This window comes from Monodelphis domestica, chromosome 5, assembly GCF_027887165.1.
Source record: "Monodelphis domestica isolate mMonDom1 chromosome 5, mMonDom1.pri, whole genome shotgun sequence".
NCBI lineage: Eukaryota > Metazoa > Chordata > Mammalia > Didelphimorphia > Didelphidae > Monodelphis > Monodelphis domestica.
In genome coordinates, this window is record NC_077231.1 from 280,636,920 (window position 1) to 280,654,621 (window position 17,702).

A 17,702-nucleotide genomic window follows, 5' to 3' on the forward strand; every position below is an offset into this window, starting at 1 on the left:
GGAATAGACTAGGGGTAAATAATCTCAGTAAGTTAGTGTTAGATAAACACAAAGATTCCAGTTTCAGAGAAAATAGGAAAACAGTATGGGAGATATTAGGTTTAGATCAATATCTCACACCTTATACCAAGATAAATCCAAAATGGGTATATGACTTAAATATAAAGGGTGATATCATAAGCAAATTAGATTAACATAGAATAGTATACCTGTCTGTTCTATGGGGAATGGGAGAATTTAAGGTCAAGCAAGAAATAGATAACATTATAAGATATAAAATGAATAATTTTGATTATATAAAATGTAAAGCTTTTTGTACAAACAAAACCAATGCAACCAAAATTAGAAGGGAAGTCACAAACTAGGAAAAAAGTTTTATAACAACATTCTCTGATAAAGGTCTAATTTCTCAGATATATAAGGAACCAAGTCAAATTTACAAGAAATCAAGTCATTCCCCAATTGACAAATGGTCAAGAGATATAAATAGGCAGTTTTCAGATAAAGAAATCAAAATTGTCAATAATCATATGAAAAAGTATTCTAAATCCCTCCTGATTAGAGAAATGCTAATCAAAACAATTTTGAAGTACCACCTCACACCTAACCGATTGGCCAATATGACAGTAAAGGAAGGTTACAAATGGAACATTAATACATTGCTGGTGGAGTTGTGAATTGATTCAAACATTCTGGAAGGCAATTTGGAATTGTGCCCAAATGGAATGCATGGCCTTTGATTCAGCACTACCACTACTAGATTTTTATCCCAAAGAGATTTTTTAAATGGGGACAGACCAGTTTGTACAAAAATAGTTAAAGCTGCGCTTTTTGTAGTGGCAAAAAAATTGGAAAATGAGGGGATGTCCCTTGATTGGGGAATGGCTGAATAAAATGTGGTATAAGATGGTGATGGAATACTATTGTGCTGTAAGGAATGATGAACTGCTTGGTTTCTAAAAGAACTGGAAAGACCTGCATGAACCCTGAACTGATGTGGAGTGAAATGAGAAGAACCAGGTGAACATTGTACACAAAAACTGAAACATTGAGGGATGATTAAATGTAACTGACTTTGCTAGTAAAAGCAAAGCAATGATCCAGGACAATTCTGAGGGACTTATGAGAAAGATGATATCCACATCCAGAGAAAGAACTGTTGGGGTAGAAATGCAGAAGAAAAATATCTTATTTATCACTTGTTTATATAGATATGTTATTTGGGATTTGGGTTTTAAAAGATTATTCTATTACAAAAATGGATAACATGGAAATAGGTTTTGAGTGATAAAACATGCATAACCCAGTGGAATTGCTTGTCAGCTCCAGGAATGGGGAGGAAAAAAGGAGGGAGAGAGAACATAAATCATGGAATCATGGAAAAATAATTTTTAAAAAATAAACGTATATTTTTAAAAAATAAGGAAAAAAGAACCTAAATCCTGAGTTTAGAAAGCAGGGTCAGAACTGGCCCCCTCTTTTCAAAGAACTTACAGGTTAATGAAGTTGACAACATGCAAATGAGTCCATTGCCCAGTTCCCTAGATCAAGCAGCTATGTCTAGTATCATTGGCTGTCACAAACTCAAATTAATTTCTTTAAACCTTGATTTACCTAAACATTCTGGAGGAAAAATCTTTCTTCAAAAATGCATGATAAAAAATGTCTAGCTGCTCTTTTTGTAGTGGCAAAGAATTAGAAATTGAAGGAATGTCCATCAATTGGAGACAAATTATGGCACATGGTAGTGATGGAATACTATTGTGCTATATGAAATGATGAACAGGACAAATTTCAGAAAGCTGAAAAGACTTATGTGTACTGATACAGAGTAAAATAAGCAGAAACAGAACATTGTACCCAGTAACAGCAAAATCATGGAATGATCAACTGCTATAGACTTAGCTACTCTCAGAAATGCAATGATTGGGGCCATTCTGAAGGACTTATGACAAAGAATGCTATCCACACCTCCAGGGAAAGAACTGTTGGAGTTGGAATGCAGAGCAAAGCATACAATTTTTCACTTTACTTTATTTGGGTTTTTATTCTGAGGTTTTGGTTTTATATGACTTTTCTCTTACAAAAATGAACAATATGGAAATATGTTTTGCATTATAATACATGTATTACTCAGATCAAATTGCTTGCCATCTCCAGGAAGGGGGAGGGAAAGAAGGGAGTGAGACTATTTGCATCTCCAGAATTTTGAAAAACTTATATGGAAAACTTTTATTACATGAAATGGGTAAGATAAAATATTGTTTTTAAAGCATGATTGTCTTCCCTGCCTTCTTAAGCATAGTAAATAAATATAATTTAATTATTTCTTGATGTTTCTGGGTCACTACCATGAATATCCATTATTATATTGAACATATGCAGTGATATTTTCAAGGGTTGCTATGCTTTAATAAATAAATATGAATAAATTCAATATTTGAATTTATCTCTACTAAACAGTCAAGAGTTGCTATGATTTAAATTTTGTTTAATTACTCAAAGATATTGGATTCTAGATTTTACTTTTAAATAGCTTTCCCCTCTTTCCCTCTGTCTCAATGGTCTGGCTGCTAGAAGTCACCTTCCATGGCTATCAGTTCTATTCTGAGCCAGTTCTAACCTCATGGCCTCTCATTTTAAGCTCTCTAATCTTACTCTGGAATGGAAATACCCATTACCAAGCTTGTTAGAACTGGACCTGAAGAAAGAGTTAAGAGAGTAAGAGATTTGAGCAAAGGTCTAAGAAGTCCTCTTGAGTTACCTGCAAAAACTTCATTTAAAATATCATAGACTTCACAACATTTCTTTTGGCACTTCAAAGACTTTCTTTACTTATATTTTAGTTCTCAGATATGTACCAGAAAGCTAAGGGTTCCAGATAAATAAGGCGTCACTATAGCTGAAAGAATATTTCTTTAAATTCATTTGGCTCAGCTAGCCCAGCTCTCATGATGTCAAAGACATGGTCAAGATTCGGTCTCAACAAGAGCTCCATGACACTTAACTTTAAATCTGTTCCAGCTCTGGCCCAAATTTCCTTCACGATGAGGGTCTGGCAAATAGTCAAAGTGAATAGTCAACTATATTGTTTTAGGAATACTGCTATGGTGAAAGGCACCATATTACTGAACAGCACAAAGATATCTAACACTCTTTCATTTCATGGCCAAGCCTGGCGAGAGGATGGGGAAGGGACAATGTTCGGAAAGTAGCTAAGGGGAAGACAGCTTTAGCAGAACTGCTCTCTCATCTGCTCTTTCTCTACCTCATTTAACCTCTGTGACAATCACTCATTTATATGTAATGCCAGTTCCTGAAATAACTGGACAAGTGATTAAGGGATAGAAAATATCCAGGAGAAGGTTAGCTGTTGGAGAAGGTGAAAAAACAATTTACAGATTAATGAAGAAAGGGGTTTGGAGTAGAGGATGCTGGGTAGAAAAAGTTTAATTTAAGCAACATTTTAATCATTTTTTCAAAATATAATGGATCCAAAAAAAGTAGTATAAAATATCTTCCCAAGCAAGATCTCTCCTTGTAGGGAACTGCTTTAGATGTACCTGTGAATTAGATAGGAATTTCCCCCAATTCCTTTAACTTCACAAGTACTTAACAAATGTGCTTCATTGAATTTACTTAATTTTTAAATTTTTTAAATTTATTTTTATTTTTTAATTTCTAACTTATTTTATTTTTAACTTGATTTATTTTAGTTTATTTGCTTAATTGAATGAAAATGGAGAAAAATGAAAATTTCCAAACACCTCATTAGCCCTGCCCCTTTCTGTGAAACTTCTGGATTTTTTATATACTATTCTCACCTTTATCAAAGGAAGCAATGGCTCTCTGCCTTGCCCAGGTTCACCCCACAATCTTCCCCTTTATCTCTTCTTTCAGGACCTTACTCCATCAATTATTCCTCCATTCTCTAATACAGTTTCTCTCCCTCTATTGATTCCTCCCAACAAACACCCAATTTCTTTAAAAAAAAAACTTTTTAAAAATTATTTGTTTTTGCAAGCAGGAATTTCATTTTGGAGAAGTAGAAAAACTCACTGGTTCTAGAATCTGAGGAGTGGGCTGAAGTACTTTACTTCCTTGGGACATAGACTCCTTATCTATGAATGAAGGAGTAAACTAAATGGTGACTGAGGTTCATACTAACTCTAAATCTATGATTCCTTAATTCTGGAGGCACCATAGAGAAGTTCAGGTGAAATTTTATGGGGAAAAAAATTTAAGGAGGGGAAGATCATTGCCAAAGAATGAGGACATTAGTTTGGTAGGAAGATAGTAAAAAAAAAGTGACACAGGAAACAAGAAATCTCATGCCAGGAATAGCAGAAAACATAAGCGAAAGAAGAATTTTCTCTATCTAGTTAGAATTAACAGATCTTGGAAACTGGCTCAATGCAGAAGGAAAGAGTCATCTATGACTTCACAGTTTGGATTCTGTAAACCTTAAAATTTCTTAGACTTGTGAATGTTGGAAATTTCACCATTGGAAGGTTTCATGCTTGTAGGGAATTTCCTACTGATAGTGGGAACTCTATTGGAATGTGAACCCCATTGGCATGGGAGGTTCCTTCTCCTCCCTACTTGGGACTGCTTTAGGACAGAAACCTTTTGCTGAACAATGGAAAGGGCTTTGACCTATAGGTAAAAATCCTGGGATATAGGTCAAAATCCCTTCCTATAGGAAGGAAGGGAGGAAGGAAGGAAGGAAGGAAGGAAGGAAGGAAGGAAGGAAGGAAGGAAGGAAGGAAGGAAGGAAGGAAGGAAGGAAGGAAGGAAGGAAGGAAGGAAGGAAGGAAGGAAGGAAGGAAGGAAGGAAGGAAGGAAGGAAGGAAGGAAGGAGAACAGAAAGGAGAAGTCAGTTTTCTAGAATGGGATGATCTGATTTCATGCTTTTGTTCTACCTATTTGGGTATAACTTCTCCTTTCATTTGGCAGCAGTGATGGTGTAAGGGGAGAAAAATAGGAAGAGCATTGGAGTTGAAGCCTCATCAAGCTACTAACCCCCCAATTTAAGCTACTCAGCTGCTAACAGAAGATCTGTGTGTAGAACTAAGAAAAAGGATTAGGTTCACAGTGAAAATCCCTTCTGGATATCATGAGCAAGCTAACCTAGCATGGAAAGGAAGGCCCTACAGTAAAGAGTGATGGATGGGAAGTGGCTCTCCATTTACTACCTATGAGCCTCAATTTCCACAACTATAAAAACGAGTAGGGACAGAGCTAGATGTCCTAAAAGGCCCTTTCAGCTCTAAATGTATAATTCTTTAACTTGGCTTTTCTGAAAGGTGGTAGGATGTCTGTATACCATTTAAAACACACACTCATCAGTATGGTTTTCTTCCAATGGTAATGTGTCCTAAATAAATTTCATCTTAAATCTTTAAAACCTGATAAAGTTAAAGGGATATCTTTGTTTTAAAAAGCAAAGGCTCATAATCAAGTATGGCACAAAACAAAAGAGCAGAGAGGGGAAGCTACGTAGCTCATGGATAGAGAGCCAGACCTGGAGATGAGAGGTCCTGTGTTCAAATTTGGCCTTAGACACTTTCAAGAAAAGTCACTTAACCCCAATCGCCTAGTCCTTAAGGTAATTCTGCCTTGGAACCAACTCCACCACAGAAGATAAGGGTTTAATAAAACAAACAAACCCTGAAGGGGGCTGGTGATTAACATGAAAGGGAGAGAAGGCTCTCAGTCTACACCCAAAATCAGGACCTTAAAGTACCAGTTTCACAGCAGGACAATATAAAAAATTCAGCAGTTTGAATGTTTAGTCTTACAACTCAAAATCCCAGGGCTAACAGTAGCATTCTCTCTGTTCTCTAATTGCCATAATAGACTTATCTAGAGCTCTCCTTTGTCTCTATTTACTCCCTACTATATGTCATATATCTTTCTACAAATCCTGTCCCCAATCCCATCCTGACAAAATGATTAAATATAAATATCTTGAGAGCAGAAACTGGGTCATTTTTACCTTTGTATCCCCAGTTCCAACAAAGGACCCCAATAAATATTTAAGTTGAATTGGAAACAGGAGCTAAACTGGTTTTGACTTAAAAAAAAAAAGTATTCAGAATGTCTCATATACTATCAGTTACTATCAAATAAAACTATCTCAGAAACAAAAAAAGTGCTTTAAATAAAAAGGGTAAAGGAGAATGAGGAAAGACAGTTTAAAATTATACATTTGTAATAGTAAATTAAAAAAACAGACAAAAAATATTCCTTTAAAAGTTATCAATAAACAATTGTCAAATATCTACTCTGTGCAGCACTGTGCTATGTGTTGGTGGATACCAAAAAAAAAAAAGGCAAAAGACATTCCCTGTTCTCAAAGAGGCCACAGTCTTAATAAATAATTAAAGGGAATTATACAAAAGGGAGGCACTAGAATTAAGGGGACGGTCAGGAAAGTCTTTCTGAAGATGAGATTTTAGTTGGAACTTCCCTTTCCCATCTGTAAAATGCAGAGATTGAACTTGAAGACCTCCAAAGTCCCTTCTACATCTATGGTCCTGTATGAACCTACAACTGAAGTAACTTTCTTAAAGTTAGAACAGGGGTCTGTAACTTGTTGGGCTTTTTAAAAAGCATCTTTTGGCAGCTATTCCAATATAATGGGTTTTCTTTGTAGTGTTATGTATTTTATTTAAAACAACCATTCTGGGAAGGAGTCCAAAGGAGCCAGTGACACACAATGACTGCCAAAGGGGTCTATGACTCAAAAAGGTTGGGAATCACCCTTGGGTTTACTAGCTTCCCCAAGTCAGCCTATAGAAGAAGACCAGAGGCTGCTGTCAAAGGAGATCAGCTTCAATAAAAGTTGGCTCCTCACCTCCAGTGCTAAAACTCAGCCAACCAATTACCATTTATAAGCACAAACTGTTCACCAGGCACTGAGCTTAAGCACAGGAGACAAAAGAAAGACAATAGTCCCTGTATTCAGGAAGTTCACCTTCCAAAGAGAAGCAGAATACATAAATAACTAGATCAGTAAAGTCAAGTCTTTCTCTTTGTGGAAGAGTAAAGGTTGTGTCCAACAACACAGAACCATGAGACTCAGCAGTTGGTTTTTTATTTTTTGTTTTTTAATCTCTTCTGACCCAAGGACCAGTTGAGGAGCCCCTTCTCCGAGAGAATGAAGAAGAGTCAATCCAATGACAGTTGTACTTGGCAATACCTGTCCGGAGCAGTAGTGGGCTCTAAAGGGAAAATAATGTGCATATTAAGGCTGGAAATTAACACAGCTATACATGAGAGATATTCTTTGCTGTGTCTCTGATCTGATCTGATCCTTCAATTTAAAAAAGTTCTCCTCTTACTCCTCCTCATCTAATACTCCGAAGAGCATGCTTGAAATTGGAAGAGAAGAAGGGGGAGTACTATGCACATTTTCTCAAATTTCCCAAGTGGAGGTCATGAAACAGAAACAGGAACAATTGCCCCAAAGGACTCCAGCCCCTCCCTTTATAAAAGCCTCTATCACAGGGGTTTCCAGTGCATAATAAAGGGGCAAGACAAAGTAGTGCCAGATGGAGGATGCTTAATGAACCTGAGATCCACTTAAATAATCCAGTTTCACATCAGTTATGTAGTATAACATAAAATAGTTTAGGAAAATAATTGTCCAATGGCATTTGTGGTGGCTATCATCATTATTATTGTTAATAGGGAACACACATAGGCCATTTTAAGGTTTGCAAAATGCTTTCCGTATATTATCTTATTTAAGTAGAAACTATCTAAAACCCATGACTCTTGTCGTCCAGAGGGCAAGTCAGTCAGTGAGATCTGCAGGAGAGCTAATGGTCTATTATGTAAGAGTTCTCGGCTCACTGTAGTTCCATGCAGCAAATTTATAAGGCTATAAATAGATTTCCTCTCCCTCATCCCCCTCCCACCTTGCAAAAGGCCAGAAAACTGCAAAGGAAAGCTGCAGTGAATTCCTCTAACTTTCAATCCAAAATGTAGCCTATAGCGACATCTCATTGTAAATCCAAGTAAAATGTTGCTGCAAAGAACTGAGACTCTGTAGACCTAACAGATACCCTGGGATATCCTAGACACTGTTAGATACATAATTAAAACTTCTCTGTCACTGTTTTGAATTCAGGTACTGAATATCATAGGATCTAACAGGGATATACTGGTGGGGATACAAGCCATATATTTTTTTAATGTATACATAAAAGCCCAAAGAGTTACAAAGCACACATTTAAATCTGAATGAGACTTTGGAGGCCCAACTAATCCCACCTCCTTTATTTTATGAGTGATGGAACTGAGGTTCCAGAAGACTTAATAACTTGCTTAAGGTCACACAGATAATCAAGGGAAAAAACAAGATTTTGAGCCCACAATTCAGTCTTCCAAATGCACTATAACATATGCTCAGTAACTGAATGTAGCTGAGGAGTTATATATATAATATGCAAAAATATAATATAATAATAAAAAAATATATCTACAAATGTTTTTTGACCAAGGAAGATCTTTTTTTCAAAGTGACCTGGGAATCAAGAAGGGAAAGGTCCATTTAAGAAAGCAAGAAACAGGGGGCAGCTGAGTAGCACAGTGGATTGAGAACCAGTCCTAGAGATGGGAGGTCCTAGGTTCAAATCTGGCTTCAGCCACTTCCCAGCTGTGTGACCCTGGGCAAGTCACTTGACCCCCATTGCCTAGCCCTTACCACTCTTCTGCCTTGGAGCCAATACACAGTATTGACTCCAAGATGGAAGGTAAGGGTTAAAAAAAAAAGAAAGAAAGAAAGAAAGAAACAAATTTCCTCTGATTCCAATAAGAGAGTAAAAAGGAGCTTCAAAGTCTAGGCCAAAAGTAGAATCAGAGCAATCTATTGTTTTTGGCAGGGTAACTGGAATATTTTCTTACTCGAGAGCATGTAGCAAGAAGGAAAATCAGACCCTCTATTAGGAATCTCTCTTCATCTTTTTAGACTTCCAAAAGATATAAATAAGAAACAAAGAAACCCTAAAAAACCCACGACTGCAACATGTGTTCACTGTGTTTTTCAAAATCAAAATGAGAAGTCTGTTTCTTTTGAAAAGAAGAATTTGAGCCAAGATGGATAGAACTTGGGAACATAGGAAATGTTGTAGTCAGAGGTGCCCTAGTCAAACTGTGCCCTTCTTTAATGAAGTGTAGGCATACATCTGGGACAAACAGCAATCAGCACCAGAGGTATCAAGAAATGCAAAAATTTCCTCATGGAGCTCACATTTTAAAGGAGGAAATTACATGCAAATCACTAAATACATAGGACATACATACATACATACAGTTCAAAAGAAAGGTAATCTCAAAGATAAGACACTGGAGGGGAGGTGTGGCAGTACCTCCTAAAGCAGGAAGGATTTGAGCTGAATTTTACCTGGATGGATGAAGATCCTGCAAAGGCTACTGGGAAGGAATGGTAGGAGAAAAAAAAACAAGAGAGATCATTTTTTGTAAAAGCCTACAAGGGAAAATGTATCCAGGAGATGGTGGACTATGTCAAAGGTTATAGAGATCAAGGCAGAGAGGCCAGAGAAAAAGTCATTAGAATTGGCAGTCAAGAGAAGAATTCACCTTTGTCTAACATTTATAACTTCCCTTCAGGATTTTCACTTAAGAAACTATGAAGTTAGAGGTAGCTAGGCAACTCAGTGGATTGAGAGCCAGGAGGTCCCGAGTTCAAATCTAGCCTAAGACATTTCTGTGCTATGTGACCTTGGACAAGTTACAACTCCAAAACCTTACAATTCTTCTGCCTTGGAACCAACACTCAGTATTGATACTTAGAAAGAAGATAAGGGGGAAGGAAGGAAGGAAGGAAGGAAGGAAGGAAGGAAGGAAGGAAGGAAGGAAGGAAGGAAGGAAGGAAGGAAGGAAGGAAGGAAGGAAGGAAGGAAGGAAGGAAGGAAGGAAGGAAGGAAGGAAGGAAGGAAGGAAGGAAGGAAGGAAGGAAGGAAGGAAGGAAGGAAGGAAGGAAGGAAGGAAGGAAGGGAGGGAGGGAGGGAGGGAGGGAGGGAGGGAGGGAGGGAGGGAGGGAGGGAGGGAGGGAGGGAGGGAGGGAGGGAGAAAAAGAGAGAAAGAGAGAAAGAGAGAAAGAGAGAAAGAGAGAAAGAGAGAAAGAGAGAAAGAGAAAGAGAGAGAGAGAGAGAGAGAAAGAGAGAAAGAGAGAGAGAAAGAGAGAAAGAGAGAAAGAGAGAGAGAAAGAGAGAAAGAGAGAAAGAGAGAGAGAAAGAAAGAAAGAAAGAAAGAAAGAAAGAAAGAAAGAAAGAAAGAAAGAAAGAAAGAAAGAAAGAAAGAAAGAAAGAAAGAAAGAAAGAAAGAAAGAAAGAAAGAAAGAAAGAAAGAAAGAAAGAAAGAAAGAAAGAAAGAAAGAAAGAAAGAAAGAAAGAAAGAAAGAAAGAAAGAAAGAAAGACTTCTCATCCTCCTTTCCTAAGTATCATCATGAATTAGTTATAAGTCAATCAGGGAAGCTCATTGCAGAATATCACACAGGAGACCTTCAAGAAACACACAAAGTTTGTGTTGATATTTCTTTTAACCTAATCACATGAGCAGGTGTGTTTTTGGAGACAGAAGGTAGGACAGAGGAATTGGGTGACAAATTGTTGCTATTCCAGACTCTAGAATTTTCAACCTGCCCAGCAACTCCTTGTTTTTGTTATATACATTGCAAAAGTCTTTATTGACAGTGAACAGTTCTGATATTTCTGCCTTTTAAAAAATCATCGGTTACCACAGCCCATAGAAACAGGACTCCAGATTTAGAGCTGGCAGAGGAGATGTAAGGTCAACTCTACCCCCTCATTTTTATAGAGAAGGAAACTACAACAGGTAAAGTTCTCCTAGGTGACACATCTGGCTAGTCAGAGCCTAGGCTCAGACACAGTGTCTTTGACCCCAAATTTAGCCCTTTATTAAAAACTATTCTACATTGACAGAACTGCTGAATGGGTTTGCCATCTAAACTCTTAAGTGCATAGTTATGACAGTTACCAATATATGATGAGTTGCAGGAAAATACCTTGTAAATTAGATCTTTTAAGAACAACATGATGATTGTGAGTTGTAGACAAAATCCCAGATACTGTTGATCTCAAGAACAGAAAGTTTACTTCAAGGATCACAGATGTATTGCTGTAAGGTACATCCTCAATGAACTCAACCCAAACCACTACTTCTCTATGCATTAGCCCATAAAGTTATTGCATCAGGGGGAAGGGGGGATCATTAGTTGGCAGACACCCTCCCAGTGATTTAATTCAACAAATGTAGAATGAAATATATTTTCATTTAATAAGAAGCAACCCCTGGATAGGGTGGGTGCTGGGGATCCTAAGACAAAAATGCAGCAGGTTCTGCCTTCAAGCAGGTTGCATTCTCCTGGAGAGTATACAACGTATATGAAAATAAATCACTGCAATGTAATTCTGAGAGAGAAAGTATTAAGCCATGGCAGGTGAGAAAGGGTAGGGTATGGGAGGACTTTGCATAGGAAAATGCACCTGGCTGAACTTGGAAGGAAGCTAAGGATTCTTGAAGGTAGAAGGAATGAAGAAGGATACTCCAGGGAAATAAAGTTCAGAGATATAGGTAGGTCAGGTCTCAGATCAGAAAATTTGCCTGTAGTCCATTCTAGGGATCATGTTCAAGGTCTTCCCTTCTTGGGTAGGTCCTGCTGGGATGTATGTTCTTACCTTGGAAAAGCCAAGGTCACTTCCACCAATCTACCATGATGAAGCCTTAGGACAATTTTAGTAATAGACAAAAATTATAAATTTCTATAATTAAAACAGAGAAACTTTGCTCTAATTCTTATTTTTTTAAAAGGCACAAACACAGCAAGACTGCACAAGCTCCAATATAACTATCCAAAATCCTACTCTTTCATAAATCTAGCCTAATACTAGCAATCTTTCACATATAACAGTTTTGCTTGCATTCTGAGAACTTCATGGAAATAATTGAGCTGGGATAGGGCTGTCTATAACAAAGTCATCAAGAGAAACACAAACTAATGCCTTCTTTCACTCCCACTATTTCCCTAGACCACGTGAAAGGCACTCAAACTTCATTGGGCCCCTCCCCTGTCCAAGTGATCAATTTCACATATTCTTTAGCCTGGCACTTTTTCTCTAGTGCCACCCTCTGTCACACCTTATTTGCTGTTCTCAGAAGAATGGGAAGAAGTATTGAAAAATACAATTACTCCAAGAAGAGGGAGGTTTTTAGAGTCTGAGAACTTGGATTCAAACCTCACTTCTGACTTTTATTACTGTGTATGATTTTTAAAAAGATGCAACCTCTCTGGATTTCTTTTTCCTTATTTTTAATTGGACCTATATTTTAATTGGAATTGGACATGATGGTCTCTGAAGCTCCCTTCAGTTCCAAATCCATGATCCCAGGGCACAAGAGATCCTGGGTTCAAATTGGACCTGAGATACTTCCTCACTGGGCAAGTCACTTAATCCCCATTGCCTAACCCTTACTCCTCTTCAGCCTTGAAACTGATACTCACTATGGAGTCTAAGCAGAAGGTAATGGTATTTTAAAAAGAATAAATCTATGATCCTATGAATCACAGCTTCAACTGGAAATAATTAAGAAACAAAGAATAATAAAATAGCATGCAAAAAAAAAAAAGATCATAGCTTTTGACCCAGTGAGTCCATTGCTGGGATGATTTTGGATCTGGAACAAGAGCTATGATGTTATAAATGTCAGGAGAGTGTCTCAGGGTGAGAGACTTCCGCTTCAGATGCCTATCAGGGACCTGCTCTGCAACTCAGGGTCTTAGAGAACAATAGTAAGAGAAAAACTGTGCTTGGACTTCATCCTAAAGATAGAATTTTTAAAAAAAGAAAAAAGAATCTAGCTGCATAAAAATATGTGTGTATATGTATGTGTATATCTAAATATACTATAGATTTAACTATATGTATATATTTATATGTACATATTTAGACACACACACACATATATGCTTACATATGCACTAAATACCCATATATGCCTTCCCTCTAAGGTCAGCACCCAGTTACGTTTTCTGTGTACCTGACTGTTGGATTTTTCTCCTCTCCCACTGGAATGTGGACCCCTTAAAGGGAAGGACTGCATTTCTGTCATATACATCTTTTTTTTTAACTCTTAACTTCTGTCTTAAAATCAATACCAAGTATCGATTCTGAGATAGAAGGATGGTAAGGGCTAAGCAATTGGAGTTAAGTGACTTGCCCAGAATCACACAGCTAGGAAGCTTGTGAGGTCACATTTGAACCCAGAACTCCCCATCTCCAGGCCTGGATTTCTATCCACTGAACCATCTAGGGGCCCTTGTGCTTTATAGCTTGCCGCCCTTCCCCCTTCACCCACCCCAGCTCTTAAACACTGCCAGGTACAAGGATGTGCTTAATTTCTCTTTGACTTGGACCATTCTGTCATAGATCTTCTCCCTGCTCAAAAAATGCTAATTCAGCAAAGTGATGAGCTACACCTGGGCAAGGGGGAGTATTTAATAATTGGGCAAAGGCTAAACAGCAGCCAAGATCGTCTTTCCGAGTTGATACAAAGAAGGAACACAGGCATAAATGACAGAGTGTGCCTAGAAGTGTTATGGGGAGAATCCAATGCACATCTGTTCATTTTGAATTAGAATTAAGTCTCAAAATAAGTCCCACCCACTCAGAACTTTAAAGAACTGGGGGGGGGGGGGGAGTAGACAAACATTTATTCTATGCCTACTCTGTTCCAGGCACAGATGGATGGATGCTAAACACTTTTTACAAATACTAGCTCAGCTGACCCTCACAACAACTCTGAGAAGTGGGAGCTATTTTCATTCCCATTTTACAGTTGAATAAATTAAGATAAATAGAGATTAAGTGACTTGTTCAGGGGCATACTGTTTATCTAAGGAAAATAATATCACCAACCAAAATAATGCAAATGTGAATAAAAAGAATAACAAAATGAAAAAACAACCATATAATGATAACAACCAATTCTTCCCCGCCGTGCCCCCACCAAAATGAGGAAACCTGCCAGCCTTTTTGAGCTCAGAGTGTTGGGGAACTCTGGCTGCGGAATGCTGCATATAGAGGGCTGTTCATTTTACTCTCCAGTCTTCCTTTGTTACCAGGGAAGGCTCCTGGGAGTGTATCAGGAAATGACTGCAATGTCAAAACAAAGGGCATTTATACAAGTTTTATAAAAAGGAATTCAAGGTTGCCTCCATGCACAATGAGGAGGGGTGGTGGCGGTTTGGTGGCTTAATGGCCGTTATTCTATCTTCAGTTAGATCACTCTTATAGGCAGCTGCTGCACTAACAATGCTAATGGATTTTAATTGTACCATCTGCTTTAACAAAAAAGAGGAAGTCTCAGGGAAGCACGAGTTGACTCAGCTTTACTTAATTTTGGAGTCTTTTTTTACACAGGATCACAAATAGATGGAAGGGACCCTGCAGCTCTGTTGGACCACTCTTTTCATTTTGCAGAAGAGGAAAATGAAGTTCATGGAGGTGCAAAGGACTTGCCCAAGGTCACCCGCAGGCAGTAAGTGTCAAAGCCAGGATTTCAACTCAAGTCCTCTGACTTCAGCATCCACTGCTCTTTCCAAGCATCGGGTCCTCTTGGGGTATTGGGGGAGTTAAGGTATATCCATGATTTCTTTGGAGTGGGGAAGTCTGGATGTGGAAATCAGCCATTTATATTTAATTTCAATTCTTAGAGTTGCCTGAGACACAGAAAGGTTAAGTCACTTGCTTGGGTGCAGCAGTTGAACCCAGGTCTTCCTGATTTCCAGGATTAGCCTTTTGGCCAGTCCATGCTACAGGGCAGAATGGAGCCACAACAGTTGCCATTCTCCAAATGCATGCCTGCCCCTGAGAAAAGGGATTAAGCTAGAACATATCTGGGGTTCGAGGTTTCTGTTCTTTTTTAACCCAATTCCTTATTCAATTCAACAATACACATTTGAACCCAAGCTTCTCTCTTTTCCTCTAAGTCAATGAGCCTGTTGCCAGCAGCTCTCAGATCCAGGCATTCAGGAACCCCCATGCTACAGTGATATCACAGTTCAGTGTTTTTGAAAACAAGAGTCTGCAGCCATGGAAACCAAACAGATGCCACCACATTCTGACTTCACTGTAACAACTAGGAGGGGGAAAGAGTCTCCTGGGGAAGAGGAAACCTCTTTATGGAACTATATATCTCAGTGCAGAATGAGAGCATGGGGAATGGCTTGCAATCTGCAGCCAACGAGGGGGGGTACCCACACCAATGGAAAATGAATGGAATGGAAATTGATCAAATGACCCATAGAGAAAGCCTGTGTGGTGGCCACAAATCTAATACCTAAATTCTAAACAGCACCAACAAATAAAATCGGTGGCTTTATAATAAAAGTCCATGTTCTGTTCTCACATGCAAAAAAATGCTCATATTCAAATTTTAGTTTTAAACATTCATGCTTAGCAAAAAAAAAAAAAGTCCATAATACACATACAGACTATTTTTCTAAGGCATTTAAAAGAAGCTACTGATGATTTCTTTTTTTTTTAACCCTTATCTTCCATCTTGGAATCAATACTGCATATTGGTTCCAGGGCAGAAAAGTGGTTAAGGCTAGGCAATGGGGGTTAAGTGACTTGCCCAGGGTCACACAGCTGGGAAGTGTCTGAGGCCAGATTTGAACCTAGAACCTCCCATCTCTAGGCCTGGCTCTCAATCCACTTAGCCACCCAGCTGCCCCACTACTGATGATTTCTGAGGGATAACTGGGGACTAAGGAAAATCACCAGACTATGTCAGGAAACCTGGTTTTTGCAATAAATCATTTTACAAATCCATGCCACAGTTTCTGCATCAATAAAATGAACAAAATGATCTCTAAGATCTACTCAGGTTCTTTGATTCAATAATCTCCTATAAAAAGAGTACATAGAGGGTTCATTCATCAAACATTCATGAAGCTCAATTCAACCATTAAAAAAGAATTTATTGGGCACTGTCAAGTACCACGCATTAAATGAATATTGAGGATGAAAATATGAAAAAAATCAGAACAATCACTACCCTCAAGGAATTTGCATTCTAGTGTGTTGGGGGGAAGGGGAACACCATACACACAAATATAACTATATCCAATCAGCCAAAGCCAGAGAGATATCCTGGTTAACTGAGGAGTGGTTTATGGTAATGAAAGTTGGCTCAAAAACTTTATTTCACTACATTGAGAAGTGTAGCTTCCCCCTAACTGGTAGAATACTATGAACGCCATCCCATAAGCATATTTAATATGTCCACTGTGCTCCTTGAGATGGCTATTCATCATAGGTGCCTTTCACTTTCTTCTTAAGCCCTTACAATTATTAGATCTATTCTGATCTCATCATTTCTCTAAGACAAAAGAGTGGCAAGGGCTTAGGTGTTAAGTGGCTTGTCCAGGGTCACACAGCTGGGAAGTGCCTGAGGTCACATTTGAACCCATGTCCTCCCAGATCCAGGCCTGACCCCGCTATCTAGTTGCCCCTCTCATCATAAGCTCTTTGATCCAGTTCCCTTGACCTCTTTGCTGCTCCATAAACAAGTAACTCCCATCTTTTAGCTCCATTTCTCTGATTTTCCCTGATGCCTGGGATACTCTCCCTTCTCATCTCTGCCTCTGAGCTTCCCTGGCTTCCTTCAAGTCCCAAATATAGCACAATATTTCCTGCAAGAAGCCTTTTCCAACTCCATTTACCTCTAGTGCCTTCTTTCTTTTAATTGTTTCCTATTTATCCCGTATAGAGATTGTTAGTTCAGATCTGTTTGGTGTCAGCACCATTATTAGATTGTGAGCCCCTTGAGGGCAGAGACTCCCTTTTGCCTCTTTTGTATCCCCAGAACTTACTACAACACCTGGCACATAGTAGATGTTTAATACATGTTTACTGACTGATTATTGGGTAATAGATAAAGCCAGCTAGTGAGCACAGTGGATACAGCACTAGAATTGGAGTCAGGAAGACCTGGTTTCAAATCTGGACTCCGATACCAGGCAAGTCACTCAATTTCTTTCTGCCTCAGTTTTCTGTGAAATGGGGATATTATAATGAGATAATATTTATAAATCACCTAAAGTGGACTAAATGCTTGCCCCTTCTTCTCCCCATAGGGGAAGTACACAACTGAGGGAGGTCTCTGCCTTCATGGAGATTACATGTAAGAAATGGGTAAGCCAGATATAATGCAAAGCAAATCTGAAGAACAATGGAGAAAGGCAAAGTGTTATATGAAAGTAGAAGAGAGAGAAACTTGCAATCAACAGAAAAAATCCAAGAAGACTTCAGGGAAGAGTTGATATTTGAGCTGGACTTCAAGGGCTGGATAAAAAGTTTGGCAGGCAAAATAGGGGTGACATCCTAGGCAAAATAAATGGTGTGAACAAAGAGTGAACCCAAGGTTGAGAGACAGGAAAGTAAAGGTTAATCAAGCAAGCAATATGGATTAAGCCCTCCTATGTAGCAGGCATTGTGCCAAGCACTGAAGATACCAAAAAAAAAAAGACAAAAGACAACTCAAGAAGCAGTCCAGGCACACTGAATAAGTCCAGATCAGTTTAAGGAATTCTCTGTTGGCTGGATGATTCACCTCTTATTCCTTCCCCTCCCCTATTCAAATAAAA

At 38.5% G+C, this 17,702-nt stretch overlaps 1 protein-coding gene across 2 annotated transcripts in view; it reads right to left on the minus strand.

The window, feature by feature from the left end:
* Positions 1–17,702, minus strand: part of TRAK1 (trafficking kinesin protein 1) — a 257,382-nt gene that overhangs the window by 166,303 nt on the left and 73,377 nt on the right. The window lies entirely within an intron of this gene.